Raw genomic sequence first — 15,883 nt, forward strand, 5'->3', positions numbered from 1 at the left:
CTTTAAGCTATAGCAAAAATATTAATTGCAAAAGTGCTAAAGGAAGTCCAACATACGGAGTTTTAGTGCGAACGCGAGTATTTTAAGTAGATTAGCAACACTGAAGTCACACTTGTACATACTGTGTTTTTGGCCGTCACCGTCCCGTTACGTCGAGTGTTTTAGTGTATTTAAGGTTTAAAAATTAAACTATAATCAAATATTATTTGGCTTGGTTACGCAGGATTTAATTATTTAAAAAAAACTAACTATCACTATCTGCCTATTGTAGTTTTAGTTCAATGAAAACAAATACTTATGACTGGCAAAGTTTAGTGTGCACCATTTATGTTGGATTTTAACAGCCTCATTCAGCCAAAATTCATCAAATTATACAATATTACACAAGTTTGTTGTTATTTTTAATTTTTTTTTATTATTATTTTTATGTTTGCATCATGTGTAATGGTTTAAAATATTCCTGTAATTATTATTATTACAAAAATATAATTTTAAATGATATCATCTTATACGTTTTATTACATATTTAAAATCCCAAGTCCATAGTATAGACATTATACAATAGACACTTTAGAGCAGATAGTGCTGAAGTCCAATAATTTCCCAATTATGAATTACTTAAGGGGGGACATGCTCGTCGAAGGTCAAAATTGAGTTTTTATTGTATTTTCAAACCATGATCCTGGACACTCCTTAAACGTTGTAGATAATCTATTTATATAATTTTGAAGCCTTATTATCCTTTATAGTTATTTTAAACATTTGATGACTGCATAAAGTATTTTTGTTACATAAAATAGTATTCTTTTAAACCTCTCGCTCTAATGTTTTAGAATATAGTCATATTTCGGTACATAACTGTGCAGTGGTGTTAAGATTTTTTACATTTATTAATTTTTAAACGCATTTATAAAACCATTAGCATAATTTATTGCGAGATAATTTTTGTAAAATATTCACGATAAAAAATTATATTGATAATCACTGTGATCCCAAATTTGACAAGAATTAGGCATTTTATTATTCAAAAAATCGGCAAGATTAACACATTTGAAGATGATTCTAAAGGTATTTATAATAAGCTATGTCCTTGACCATTCAAGTGTGATAAACATCTTATGAATAATGATTGCTTTATAATAATTATTGACCTAAGAATAAGGTAGTGTTTTTTTGAAATACGCCATTTCTTTTATCATTCCCCAGTGGTTAAGCTACAACATACGGCCGTAGCCATAAATTGACAAACTATAATTAAAGTAGGGAGTAAAATGATATTAACGCGCGTGTTTGAACATGTACCTAACCGAATTTTTTTTTATTTTTTTTTAAACGGTACATGTTCAAACACGCGCGTCAATATCATTTTACTCCATACTTCAATTATAGTTTGTCAATTTATGGCTACGGCCGTATGTTGTAGCTTAACTACTGGGGAATGACAAAAGAAATAGCGTATTTCAAAAAAACACTACCTTATTCTTAGGTCAATAATTATTATAAAGCAATCATTATTCATAAGATGTTTATCACACTTGAATGGTCAAGGACATAGCTTATAATAAATACCTTTAGAATTATCTTCAAATGTGTTAATCTTGCCGATTTTTTGAATAATAAAATGCCTAATTCTTGTCAAATTTGGGATCACAGAGATTATCAATATAATTTTTTATCGTGAATATTTTACAAAAATTATCTCGTAATAAATTATGCTAATGGTTTTATAAATGCGTTTAAAAACTAATAAATGTAAAAAATCTTAACACCACTGCACAGTTATGTACCGAAATATGACTATATTCTAAAACATTAGAGCGAGAGGTTTAAAAGAATACTATTTTATGTAACACAAATACTTTATGCAGTCATCAAATGTTTAAAATAACTATAAAGGATAATAAGGCTTTAAAATTATATAAATCGATTATCTACAACGTTTAAGGAGTGTCCAGGATCATGGTTTGAAAATACAATAAAAACTCAATTTTGACCTTCGACGAGCATGTCCCCCCTTAATAAAAAAAGTCTAACCTCGAATGGCCTTTACAATTTACAAATTAAGCAAAATAATTGACGATATCTGAAAAGTTTCATTTGTAGAGACATTTGACTGATTGTTTTTGACTAAAACTGCTCTCCTGCAAAATATTGAATTTGTGATTTCCAGACTTTCACATCTAAGGTTTACGGTAAAGCATGTTTTATGATTTGATTTCACTATGATTTACATTTGAACCAATTTTTAAAAAAGTAAATTTCATTGTATTTAATCTTTTAGTATAAACTATTATTTTTGCGCCGTTCTCACCAAACCGTCTTATAAATATGCACTGACTCTACTTACATACAAACTACGTTTATATAACAATTTATTCTCTAATGACATTTTTAAAATGAATGTTTATTTATTGATTTCTACGAATTATTTAAACCCCAATTGGAGCAACTTGGGTGCCCTGAGAGTTTTCGGAATGTATTTTCTCTGTCTACTTATGATATATTTTCATACAGTATTTTCAGAACTTAGATCTAAGAATTATTGCTTATCTAATAAAACTGCATGTGGAGTTAGCAAGGTAAACAAGCTGCTTCAAAGATATTCAAATGCACTACAGCAGCATACGATGCAATTCTATTGAAGTGATTGGACCTACATGCAGGCATGTGATGGTATAACTTGGGTGCCCTTAGATTTTTTTTAAATGTATTTTCACTATCAACATTTTTACTCATTTTTGGCCAGCGTAGATTTTTTCTAGTATATATCTAAGTGTTTTCAAATTATGTACGTTCAATAAAAGAATTTTAAATTCTTTAATCTTGCGAGTTGTTCGTTGAATAAAAAAACTTTATTATATAGGTACCTATATAATATTATCCCAGTTATATATAATGTTTAAACCAAAACTTTAACTTCCACTACTTAAACCAATTTTATTTTTCACTGTCAAATAGCAAATCTCATACCGCAACACATTTGCTTCCATAGGGAGTAGTTCTAGGCAGCTAGTCGTTTTATTAAATGCCATGTGCAATTTCGTTTCTTCAAACTATTATATATTATATAAAAATCTACCCACCATTTTTATTTATTTTTAAACCGTATTTTGTAAAATTCGTGAATTGATATTTTTGTAGATAGGGTTTAAAAAAACAATCAAACTTGAAATAGTAAATTTTATTATTGATAAAAGATTACCATTTTATATTAACTTATTATTGGAAGATCTAAGCATAGCAAACAAATGCTTAAGCAACAATAGGATAATAATAATAATAATAAGGTTTAGTTAGGAGTAATCCAATCGATTTAAATGATATTTACCATAGCCCGTTGCTTCATTCGCGTGTAAACAAAGCTACAGAATGTAGCAATGAATTGATCCAATTTCGATTTTTTTCAAAGTGATAACGGTTGGATCTATGTGCGCGCTTCTCTATCCATCCGTTCCATTTCTATGAATATCTAGTCAGTACCTTTGGACACGTACGTCAGTATCACACTTCACCTGCTAGCTCGATTTAATCCGCACAAGGATGGACTTCATCGCTGCTATATGATTTGTCTTTATCTACTCGTTTCACGAACCAAGATAAATTATTTTCGATAAGTTTTATTACATCTGAACATTTTGAGATACCAACATGAAACTATTAAAATTTGATAAATCAAGATAAATTGGTATGAACAAAGTAATTTTCAAGATTCATCAATATTGGCCTAGTAGTGTTTTTTAGTTATAATTAAATAAATAGACAGGCAGACAGTAAAAAAAACAGCTATTTGTTGTGGTTAGACATCACGGAAATATTCAAAACGCTGATCAAAATGCAAATATTTTATCACAAACAGGGACACCAATGTCATCATTAGTATAGATTCTCTCTCCGACCATGTCCGATCCTAATAGAATCATATGGGCCTCCACAGAGTACAGGTTTGTATTAACAGATTTTGTTTTTTACGAGAAATGGATGTCAGCCACTTGCTCAACCTATTAGGTCCATACCCTGACTCACACACAAATTGAAAAACGATATGTGTAATTTCCAGACCCAGGATTCGAACCTGGGACCCATGGCTTGATAGTCTAACGCTTAGTATAGATTAGTCAGGCATTAAATAGTTTTAATCATACAAATAAATCTATAAGCGGAATTTACCTTTCGAAAACAATATCACGTCACATTTTTTTATCGTCAGACCCACTTTTCACAAAACTATTCACTCCCATTTATTAGGTAGGTACCTACTCCCGTTTTTAAACCACACTTCTATAGGATGTATGTAACTGCAATTCTATTATAAAACATAGTGAGTAAGTACTTTATTTAACATTTATTTTTATTCGATTTGGCGAACGATTTACCTATTAATAGTTTTTTTATTATAATCGAGTTCTTCAAACCAATATTCGCGAAAAAGAAAATCCACAGGTACATTTAGCAACTAACATGGTTTTTAATGAAATTTGGCCGACCACAAAAATATATGTTTGAATCACCATGAACACTTGAATATTAGGAAAATTCGGGTTGCGAATTTCCCGCCTAATTTGCTGTCATCGCGGCGAGCTTTTTTATCACGACAGACATTATGCCGGCGGGGATCGACTGTCTATTGACATAATTGGCTATTGACTAAAGGGGGTTTCTAAACAGAATAACACGAAGGCATTGCTTGATGGAACGGTGGTAAATAACACCTACCCCCAGAGTCAGGCTGCAGTAGTAATATGGCCCACAAAATAAGCACAGGATTAGAGATTATACTATTTTAATAATATCGTAATCTTACCAACATTTTTAACACATTTAAAAATAACTTTAATAACTATTCCATTGTATTTTTTTAATAAACCCATAACTACATGTTTCTACACATTTTCAAAGGTTCAACTTTTTTCATTCACTTTACTACAGTCCATAGTGGATATAGACATAATCTTCCGTGGGTATCTTAATTGAGTTAATTTTACAAGGAGGAGGCATTGTTGTTGGCCATTAAACCAACCATTGAGACATCCATACTCTGGATCGAATACATTTTGAAAAATATAATAAGTGAATAATATCCAGCGGTTAGTTTCGAGCGTATGGTGTAGGTGTAAGGGGTTAGGAGATTTTAGCGCTATGAACGTTTTAAACTTAATAATATACATTCTTTTATGATGTTAACTGTAAATTCATGATGGAAATGGGTTGTATTAATTACAATAAAAATATAATATAGGTATAGTACTAATTCCCTCCCCCCCCCTTTTTTTTAAAAAATATTTTGGACCGGTTTTGTCAGCTTCAGAAGGACATTGTCAACTAGACAATATAAATTAAACATACTGTTTTGAATGTAATGGTCAATCGCCATGACTTTCGTAAATATTTTTATTAAAATTTATCTAAACGGGTTTTCAAGAAGAAACTCCACTATAACTGTTTTGAAACGAAGGTTAACACTACAATTTATGAGTTGTTGATATTGTCAGGTGTTTTAAGCTACAAAGCCATATTATTAAGGATGATTAAGGATTTTTTTAAAATTTTAGTACTTAATTAGGTGTATTAATATTTTAAAAGTCTTGAATCTAATTAATAATATTAACTTATAACATTAGGTGTCCACCTAAATTTTCTATGAAATATGGATTCTAAAGACTTGATCACTTGGTATGTACCTACGTATGGTTTCGATAATATTTTTACTTATCTAGTTTATGAACTAGAGTATAATTTCTTATATCATATTATATTAGTTACTATAGAATATTAGGGTAATATCATAATAACTACCATAGTGTGATAAAAATATATTTTAACAACCTATATAGAGTAGTGTCAGAGCGGCTGCCTATAAAGCTGTGAGTCGCGTGTTCTCACTTTTGGCATGTTTTACGTATTGTTTTTTTTATGTGATATGTTTGATACAATAATATATTATATTAAAAAAATTCCAATAAAATACCCCTCTAACAATTCCGAAAGATTCAATTTTCGCCCCATCCCTAAGCCGACCCTACACAACCCCCGGATCAGAAAAAAATGTATCGACGTATAGAATTACACGCCTGCTTATATCTTATATTATTACACATTGATACACTTTCGATAAAGAGACACACGTCACGGAGTGTTTAGTTGTGTGAGGGCGCTTACAAAATTTTATAATATGATTATTTAGTGGTAGTTGTGTTTGTTTTACACCCCCTTACGCTGGATAGATTAGTTTTTCACTAAATAATTTGTATAAGTACATTTTGAAAATAGTGATTCCTGACTGATACTTAGATATATATAGGTAAACATAACCTAAACTGCCATTGTCATCAGATGAGAATTGTGGGTTGTTGCGTTTCTTCATTTTTGTCCTCATGGCTGAGTATCGTGATTTGGATGATTTTGTCATCGAGCAGCATTCAGTACCAATGTATGTCAGTGAAAAATTCACTACATTCTTCATCGTGCCATGTATCTGGAAGAGGCGCTTTGTCGTCATTTACGACTTTAACTTTATTAAATACCACGAGTTTTTCATGGTTGTCATCCTACCTTGGGGTCAACTGAAGAAATGGCGGAGGCAATCCTATGATAGTTTGTCTGAAATGTCAATCACGCTTATAATAATAAAACATTATCGCAAGTTCAAACAGGGGCGCCACAGATTTTTCCATTGTTTTTGCTAAAAAAAAATTAGTCGGTTTCGGAGAAAGTTTTTGTTGTGTTGTTGATAATATCTAAATAACGTGGTCCCCGTGAAAGATTCCTATGAGTCTATTCTATACTTATCGACCGCTAAAGTGATAAAGTTATAAATACGACGGCTAACGAGGGTAGGTTTGTATCAAAGTATTAGCACTTATTGTAACAATTACAATAATTTGGTTGTAATTGTTGCAATAAGTTCTATATTTTAACAGCACCCGCTGATGCACTAAGGGCTCCGTGAGTCAAAAATTTTGGTAACCCCCGAGTTAGACCACCCGTCAAAATTGGTCTTATTTTACAGCAATAATGTGTATAGGATTGTTTTTTTTTTATTATTCATTGCTGGCTTTCAATGACACATTTCGGATGAAATTAAATATTCGTTTTGTCAATAATTTCTCCAAGTGTCTACCTATCTTTGAATGATTTTTTTAATTTTATTTTCAATTACGATGGAGCTTCGACTTCAAATTGACGCTGAAAATTGATAATAAAATACAATTTATTTTTGGTAGTATTACTAATGATTAGTAATATTACTTTTGATAGCTTACCAAAAAACTGTTACTGCAAAAACATCAAGAATTTTTCGATAACCGCACCGCATATTTTAATTGTCAGGTGTTGTTCACACAGTGTTTTTGTTTTAGTATAAAAAAAACTGTAATCCACGGAGTTCGGGTGTCGTTTGAGAAATTTTCGATTGGCTTTTGTTTTTGCAAGCTCACGCATGTTTGAACATTTGAAGGTGTAGCCGGTGCGATACTCGAAGACGAGAAAAAAGGCGGGAGAAGGAGTCGAAGTGTAAACCAGTGAATCGAAGACACGCAATGGGACCACCCGGAACGTCAAAAATAGGGTTGATAATATTATGAATGATGATGATAAATCAGCTTTGTGAATAGTACAATAAACCAACCAAGTTACACTTATTAATATGGCCTGAGGTATCATCATGTTATTTAGGCTATGTTCCGAGAACCAGAAAAGATTGTTTTATTGAAGAAAATTACGTCAATTAATTAAATTATTAATTATTTTTTAACATAACAAAAAAATATATCAGGAAATGTGGATGTAAAAATTATTAAACAGATTGAAAATTGTCGACAGGTCGCGCGCTCGAATTCCGTTGGTAGGATAAATTTTATTTACATGTTTGAATCCAGGGTCAGTCCGAAATAGGCGAGTGTGCGATAGAGCGGTCTTTTAGATGAGACTGATATCAAATATGCTTTCTCCAGGTTACACCCTAAATCATCAAAGGGTGTCTTTATGGCTATTGAAGGGCCGTAAGTGTTTTCAATGATTCATTATTAAGCCATGGACGTTCTTGCTCGACGGTTTTGCTCGATCGAGCATGTTGACTTTGAAGCATGCTGTTTGAAATATGCTGTGAGGCCATCGTCGCACCGCCACGACTTCGACCACGAGTGAGAGTGAGCGAGGCCACACGAGCCTTGCCGGTGCGTCCTCACTCCATCAAACTGCATCGAGCAGGAATTACGGACCTTGAATCTTTTTTGGATCGACCAATTTGCTCGATCTCGAACAAAAAACCATCGAGCCAGTTGGTACACACGTTGAGACATGTTGGAATGAGCGTAAAACCGTCGAGCAAGAACGTGCGTGTGTACTTACTATTATATAATATTAATTTTATGTTTGGGTAAATCTACTCACCCTGGTTGTTGGAGCTTCACTCGTATTAGACCACCACCATCATTATCATCAGTGGCTAAACAACGCAGTGCAGGTCTTAGCCTCCTACGAGAACTTCTTTCATCTTCACCTTGGGCCAGTGACCTCACCGGCCGACCTTTGCTGATACTGTCCAACCACCGGAGTCCGGTCTGGTATCCAGGATTCCACAGATTCCACAGAAGATTCCAGGAGGTCACATGAGCCTTGCCGGTGCGTCCTCACTCCCTCAAACTGCATAGAGCAAGAATTACGGACCTTGAATCTTTTTCGGATCGACCAATTTGCTCGATCTCGTAAACCATCCAGCCAGTTGGTACAAACGTTGAGACATGTTGGAATGAGCGTAAAACCGTCGAGCAAGAACGTGCGTGTGTACTTACTATTATATATATTAATTCTATGTCTGGGTAAATCTACTCACCCTGGTTATTGGAGCTTCACTCGTATCAGACCACCACCATCATTATCATCAGTGGCTAAACAACGCAGGGCGGGTATTAGCCCTCTACGAGAACTTCTTTAATCTCCACCTTGGGCCAGTGACCTCACCGGCCGCACTAACATTTTTGAGATACTGTCCAACCACCGGAGTCTGGTCTGGTATCCAGGATTCTACTCGGCGGTTGTTCACTGTTCATTGTTGCTACATGGCCCATCTATCAGTACGTATACGAAGTTTAACGAATGCGGACATACATTATTATTGGAAGAGGTTGTAGAGCTCCTCTTATCAGACCAGTGCACCAAAATGGTTCTTTCTTTCAAATTACAAATTTTAGTTTCTTGGAATCCATTATGTTCCAACACTGAGTTTGGTTTATTTTGGTGATATACCTACATATCGTACTCGACCGAATGCGGTATCAATAGATAATGTTACATATTATTTCCGTTTTGTTAGGCAAAAAACTCTACTATGAAGACTGGTAATGGAAGATGAGAAATGACATTTTGTAATGCCAATCCTGTTGCTACCAGCTACTCCAGACATTCTACAGAATACCAACTTTTGCGTTCCAAAGAACGCGGATTAAACTATGCCAGCAGGAATGTTTATATTGTTCAGCAGTTTGTGGTAATAATTTTCATAGTTAGTTAATCTTGTCTGAATGCAACACCTGGTAAGAGAATATAGCCATTTCGACGTCAATGAAGATACAGGTCACGGAGATTTTTTAACGGATGCTATGGAAATTTAAGACGATGACGAACAAGATGAAAACCATTTTCATTATTTTTTATTAAAACATAATTTAATATTAATTTAACTTAACTTACTGGCGATACCACGTTAAAAAAACATGCCTAGTAGGTACTCAATCCCCGAGGTGGTGTGGAAGTTAAATTTTTGTAGGCCGTTGTACCTACCTGTTTGAGAATGGTAACTTCTAGGAAAAGAAGTCATAGAACAGTTATTAATTGTGGAAAAAGTTGGAAGCTGCAAATTTTATAATACTTAACTGTTTTGCGTTAGCATAATTTATTAAAGAGGTATTTACGAAGAAATGTTTTTTGACCTTTGACCCTCTGTAATTTAGCAGGGATTATATTGACGTAAAACCACAATCTCATGCTACGCACAAAATTTTTGCTAGGTACTCGTAATTATGAATTATTCCGCAGATTTGCCATATTTTGGTCTCATTTGACTGGACAAGGCAAGAAGGCCGTTATGTTCCTCTCGATGGAGTAGGTACATACAAGTATCTATGGATAGGCAATGCAACCCTGGATGAAGGATGTCAAGTTTGATAGCCAATAATCGCGATGCGAATATCATTTGACGCGTTTACCACCCAAGCAGTATCTCATGCCTTACTTTCAGATCGTTGAAAGATTTTTATAGCGCATACATCCGTGAATCTCAAATAATATTTCGCCTTACATAAGCCAGTAAAGGAGAAGGTCTTTGGTTCCATAAAAAAGTAAAAGGCTGAATTTTTGCACATTTGTAAAGTTTTACTAGTAGTGGACATTAAATTATTGAATGAAATTGAATTAAATGAATAAGTGAATTAGTGAATACCTTTCATGCGGACGTCAGCAAAAGGGTAAATAACGTATTTGTCATGATCACACGCTAATTTCGCACGGAAACACGGAAATTTTACTATGCTTCCATTTGTTTACATTAAAAAATCGAGACGATTGATTGGTGGATGAGATATAAAACGGTTGGATCTACGCATTACCTCAATATTCCACCGCGATTATCTGGTCACTTGTCTTTAACTAGTGCGGTATTTTCGAAAAGTTTTATCTTGTAACCTCGGAACCCTTTGAGGTATCTAAATGAACTCTTTTTAATTTATTATAACATGTACAATGTATTCTTGTATATGTTGTATACTGTGCGAGAATTAGGGATAATGCTTCAGTAGTTTTTTTTAAGTTATAACCGAGCAAATTAAAACGGACACACATACAGACAGTTCAATTTTATAAAGTACATACCTAGTATATAAAGTATGTAAGTATACATTTTAAACACCGCCCATCATGATATTATCAGAGATATCCAATATCTATAATGAAATCGTGACACTTATCCTGACTAAGCTAAAGAAGTTTCACTTAAAAATATTTAATTTTGTCAATACATAGTCTATGATAAAATTAAACCCGTCTATTTATTTATGTTCAATTATGTTGTCCATTAAACACCACATTTGAATCTGTAGTCTTTGAACAAAGTTCATGATAAAATCTTCTAGTTTAAGTTGTTCCTTTGAATTTCTTCCACGCTCCCTGGAACACCTCATTGCACTCCACTTAACAATCGATTCTTCCATATCCCCTGTTAGCAAAGCCAAAGGTACAAAGGAGCAGTGTAATACCGACTCATTAAAAGTCAGTGATTGATGAAATTTATCATGTGATATAATAAATAATAATAAAAGAGGTACACTCAAACACCATACCAGAGATAACTCACAATGCGTGCATAGACTTAAAGATTTGGAGTATTATGGTTGCCACGTGGCACTTGCAAAAGTTTCTGTAGCTCTTTAGTCTGTCATACCACATGGTGCCCGAAAAGAGGAAAACATAGTAAAAAATGCCAACTCCAGTTGCCAACATGGCGTTTTTCTTGATCTAGTATTTTTCAGTAGGCATCTAGCTTGAAAAACACTTCTGGTCACCGCTGTGAACAATTAAATTAGTTCTGCGTTCCCTTACAATGCCTTACATTATAAAAAAATGTCTCGACTTTGTTTTAGGAATAATTGTTCTTGTTGCATTATTCATAGGCGTTTTTTTTTTAATTATTAATTCGAGAAATTCTTATGTGTATGTAGTAGGTACGTAATTTTGATTAAAAATTATAAATTCTTATATATTTGAAAAATGAGATTCGGAAGCTGTGTTGTCGAGAAAAAGAAAAAAAGTCTCTCGATTGAACGGATCCCTGTAAAAGCTGAAAAAATCCCGGGAAAACACCAAAAAGCCGATGACTTTTTTGGCGGAAGAGCTAGAAAACTGCCGACTTTGATTTGTTCTCATAAAATTGCTCATTAATTCAATAAAGCAATCACAAATTCACGAAAATCAAAACAAATCGAGAAATCGCCAGCATTAAAAGAGACTATTGCATGAATATACAATGTGATGCACTGAGGCCTTATTGATTAGCCACCGTAGGTATAAATAAATACGGATACTGCGGCATTAAGCCTCACCCCAGAATGAAAATGCTATAATTTTAACCACATTTAAATTTATTTAAGTAGTAATTACAAAGATAATGGAAGTGATTTGCGATTTTGTAACGAATCATGCATTAGGTATCTTAGTGGGACACCATTTATTTTGATACAAACGAACTATCAGAACTATTTTAGGCTGCTTTGATTATTAAAGAAATCTGTAAAAATTTAAAAAAATTAAAAATCATTAAATATTATCTAAATTAAGTTATAGGTAGGTGCATTGTTATATTTACGTACCTACACCAAAACTAACCAATCTACAGATTGAAATGGTACTTCTGGCATACATTTTAGTTTTTATGTATGTTTTGGTATGGTTTTCTTTTTTTTTCTATTGACTATGTCCGATCCTGATTGGATCATAATATGTTATTATGTTGTCAATTAATAGCGTAATGCAGAACCAAAAGATAGACATTTATTTTAACTGATGATGTCGAAATCGGCGACCTAGTTTGAGTGAGATAAACATATATTATTCTGATTAGAACGCCTTAGGTGAGAAAAAACATACGACACTTTCTTACAATATACAGCCCCAAGTTACAGTTTTAAATAATATACTTTAATAATGTTTGCAATGCATTCATTATTGAAATGATCAAGGAGAAAAATAATAATATGTTATATCCTAATTTCCAAATCTAGAAAAACAGCTAAAACTAAAACAGGAAAAACGCTTAAAGAACAGGGTAAAACAAAAGGCAAAAGTATTTTCAATCCCATTACAGTAGTACAACCAAACCCAGGTACGTCAGTACAATGCTTGATAGGGAAACAATTAGTGCAACAATCAATCGCAGCAGAGCTGATCACTACAATCGTGCAGCATCCCTAGCTCGTTTAGGTATATTAATAAAAAATAATGCGATAATGGAGATAAAATCACGTTGTTTGGCATTGTCCGCTCAATGATAGTCAAATACAAAGCTTAAGAAGTCAACATTATCTATTACTACTTAGTATCGTGATGTTTATAGCTCAGCCAAACATCAAAGCGTTTTTGTGTATCCAAATGTCTCCAAAAGAATGTAACCTGCAAGTATAATTATGTTATTATAATATCACGTGGCTGAAGTATCATACTATGTACTTAATCATTATGAATAATATCTATTTCATCATTAACCTTGTCTAAATGTAATAAGTTAATAACAGTGTATGCAGCTAAATAATGCTCAGCTGACACCTCGTAGCTTAATAAAAAATAGAAATAATCGAAAAATACTATCCGGATTTTATGATTATCTACCAAGAAACATAATATTATTATTAACTCGCTGTCAATATATCCTATTAATGGTTTTTATTGAAAGGACGATATGGTACTATATAATACGCAGGTATTAATTTAATATTAGTTACAAATGTGAACTTCCTATAACATCTAGTGAAGGATGAAAGCGGGTCTAATTCCCTCATAGTCCCTCAATATCAGCGATCCCAAAACTATTTTACTTATTATTATTATAATCGGGCGAAAGTCTTTCATCGTTTTGTCTCGTGTCAATTAAATTATCATAATGTCAAACTGTTATTCATGAGTACATTATTTTCTAAATTATTAAGAGCATACTTCAGTGAAACGGCAAATAATTTTCAACTATAGATGCGACGAAATTTTGGACTCGCTGGCAATCGGAGAGCGAAAGTGGAGCTGTGAACACGTCAATTTGTTTCGTGATGGCGAAGGGGGTATTAATTCTTAAATCGTGTAAAGATGACTAAAAGACTTTACCCATTTACTTGAAAAAGAAAACATGTCAATGAATATATTATTATTGTTACTAATAGAACAATAAACATAACATTAAATAGACGCATGTTGGATTTATATGACAAATTATATTTCGTTTGGCACGCGTCATTTGCACATTCCGCGCATCGCCTAGCCACGATCTTTTTAGACCATGCCTCAACTGAGGAACCTTAAGTAAATTTTTGTTTACTTATCGTTATTATCTAATTAAAAATGGTAAGGGCCAATTATTTGCTTTTTTAATAACACAAATTAATTTTATAACACATTTTAATTGTTTACGAATAAAATAACTTAATCGTAATTGGTACTATTTTAGTATCAGTTAATTAGATCTCCTCTTCAAATTAATTTAGTGGATGCTAATTTTATAATGATCTACTGATGTCATTACTCATTAATGATATACACCTACATAATATATAACTACACGAATCTTCTCATCAATTATTTACCCATGTATGGGAAAAATTGTGACGATCATGTCTTATGGCTATACTATTCGGAACTTGGCTAATCGAGAGGGATTCAAAATTACATGCTGATTTTTAAAATAAAAATGTTAATATTTAATTGACTAATATTTGTGTAAAGAATGTTTGTGATTATTATGCACAGTTGAGAACTCTTGGTAATCCGCTGAACACTGTGGTATGTCCCGGCACACGGCTGACGAGTATAATGTTTCACAGTTTACGATGGATATGTGTTTAAGTATATTTTTATATTTTATATTTAGGTACTAGGTAGGTAGGGGCTTTAGCAGTAAACCGAACCATTGATTTGCTCAGTCCACGCGGAACTGAAGCTGCAATAACAAAATAAATATTAAATCACTTCTACACAATGACATTTAATATGTCATTGCTTCTACATCATAAAGATTATTCGAGAGCTTTCGCCTTATTGTCAGTAATGCAGTCAGCAGTTACCAATTACATGTCCCCCACAGGTAGGGAGGGGGGGATTAGCTGAGCTTTATTTCTTGTGCGGTTAATAATATAATTATTGAATCCAGACTTACGTTTACCAATGGGTAGAAATTGGTTCACGCTGGTAGTGTGGCCAAGTTCATACCACACTGTGGGCAAAAGATTTTATGTTCTCACGGGGAGAAGCGGGTCGTAGCTCTGCAGTTATTTAAATTGTATGACATTGGAAACAATAATATGGCATAATGTCATAAATTTAGCGACTCAGAGCAGAACTGCGACTTGTAGATGTTTTTGAGAACGTCAACGAACTGATATTGCCCTGGCATTAAGGAGGAGGGAAGAGTTCGGTAAAATCATAAAGTTTTTTTTCTTTAACATAATTGCCAGGTCCTGAATAACGAATCCTCAACAAAAGAGGCGACATGGGTCGCACTCGTAAAATTTATAAAATAAAAAACACGGCATGAAAACTTTCTAAATGCGGTTATTCATATATATATAAATTTACAAATAGGGCTTTAATTACCAATTTATCGTTTGATTCAGAAAACATATTTAGTTTTTAAGTTGAAAATCAACTTATCACGTGCACCCCTTAAAAGCTTGTGTTCGCGCACACTAGGAGTCAGCTGTACCAACTGTGTGAAAAAATCCAACTATTTTTTACCACGTTTTTGTTAGCTCGTATTCTTGTTTGTCCGGTACAGATTTTTTCTTGTGCAGTACAATTTTTTTCTTGTTTGTCCGAAACTTTTAACTAACTTTCCGACTAGCTAGACATTTGAAACTTTTAGAATATATCAGAACACGACGACAATGCATTCTTTTAATACTTTTGGCCATCTTTAAGCAGAATTAAACTAATTTTCAGTTAATTCTGTTTTGTATGTTTCGGAAAAAAATCGTTAAAAGTAATATTTACTACTCACTATTATTGGTTGCTAAGTGGGTCCTAGTAACAAAATTATTAATATATACGTGTGTTACTATGGAAATCAATATGAAATGTCAAAATGACATTTCTGTATTCTATAATATTTATTCAGTATTTCTATCAAGCACAAAAAAGT

The sequence above is a fragment of the Rhyacophila brunnea genome, unplaced genomic scaffold, assembly GCF_057557595.1.
Source record: "Rhyacophila brunnea isolate RB1 unplaced genomic scaffold, BYU_Rbru_1.0 scaffold_4, whole genome shotgun sequence".
Taxonomy (NCBI): domain Eukaryota; kingdom Metazoa; phylum Arthropoda; class Insecta; order Trichoptera; family Rhyacophilidae; genus Rhyacophila; species Rhyacophila brunnea.